Source organism: Trachymyrmex cornetzi, unplaced genomic scaffold (assembly GCF_001594075.2).
Source record: "Trachymyrmex cornetzi isolate Tcor2-1 unplaced genomic scaffold, Tcor1.1 scaffold681, whole genome shotgun sequence".
NCBI classification, from domain to species: Eukaryota; Metazoa; Arthropoda; class Insecta; order Hymenoptera; family Formicidae; genus Trachymyrmex; species Trachymyrmex cornetzi.
Genome location: NW_017300005.1, coordinates 226,813 through 228,439, shown reverse-complemented (window position 1 = coordinate 228,439; position 1,627 = coordinate 226,813).

The window sequence follows — 1,627 nt, the reverse complement described above, 5'->3', positions numbered from 1 at the left end:
CCTCTGCAAAAATTTCATTACAAATGGCGCTAATTTAAATTAAACCTTATAAAATTGAAGAACAAATTTGTGTGCACGGGTAAAACAAATTTTTTTCTACATGTTTTTTTAAGTGGACCGTAGAACTTAACATTACCCACTTAAAATCATTTCTTAAGCATTACGCTACAATTTTTTTCACTGAAGTGTAACGATTTGAAATAAATAATAAATTTTCAGATCTTTCTCTAAACATTTGTATTGTTGCCGCCGGTATTAGCATTACCCGAGGTGTACCACGGGGAGGTTACGCGGTCGGACTTTACACCTCGTGTGTGTGTGTGTTTGCGCGCGCGCGCGTGTGCGTGTGTGTCATATGCATTTTCGTTAGCCAAAAACTGGTGGACTTGTACATGTTGAGACGTGACTAAAATCTAGTATTGCCACCTCTATTTTCAATAACGTCCTGCAAACGTTGTCTTATATTAATACATCTCCGTATTGCGAACTGCGGGATAGTACGCAATACGGAGATGTATGTATCAATCCAAATTTGACGGAGCGCTTCCGCTAATTGTCCCAAATTTTCTAATCGTGGATAATTCCGTCGGAATCGACGACCAATATCCCAAATATGCTCTATTGGATTGAGATCGGGACTCATTGGAGGATGATTTAAAACCGCAATATGGTTCTCTCTTAGAAACTGTCGCGTAATGTTTGCGGTGTGAGGACGTGCATTATCGTGCATTAAGATGAATCTGTTTCTTGTCTGATCACGAATTGGACAGATATATGGACGTAAAATTTCATTGATATATCTCCTAGCAGTCAATCCAGGTGGTGGTATAACAACCAATGGTGTTCGTGAATTTCGTGATATACCTACCCAGACCATTACGGAACCTCCATAAAATCCTATAATTGGTCTGTTACAATTCTGACGATATCTTTCGCCACGACGACACCATACTTGTTGCCGTCTGTCATTCCCATAGAGAGAAAATCTCGATTCGTCCGTAAAAAGAACATTGCTCCATTGTCTTTGAATCCATCTGACATGACTATGTGCGTACGCTAAACGAGCACGCCGATGATAACGATTAAGCATAGGTACTTGCAAAGAACGATACGAACGCAAATGAGCATCTCTTAAACGATTTCTGATAGTTTGTGCACTTATCTGACTCACAGGTTGCTGCCTACGATTTTGAATACCGCTAGCAATTACATTTGCATTAGTAAATGGTTCTGCACGGGCGTGTCGAACAATAATCCTATCTAGGAGTAGTTACACGTCTTCGACCCTGTCCTGAGCGTCGCTGACATTCACTGGTTTCTTCATAGCGAGCATAGATACTTCTAACAACGAATTGACTTACTCCTATCATATTCACAACATATCGTTGGCTGTGGCCTTCTTGCAAAAGAGTGACCAAGTGCATTACTTCTAATTCTGTTAAATGTCGTCGCGGCATTGTGAACATCAAAATCTTAAAAATATCAAAAGTATCAAAGAGGTAATAAATTGAAAATATTGTCAAATAAGAGAAAAAGTGCGATAAAAAAAGCATGAGTATTACTTCTCCATACCGATTTCTCTATACATACGCTCTAAAACCGATCGGAAATAGCAGTCGACAATGTA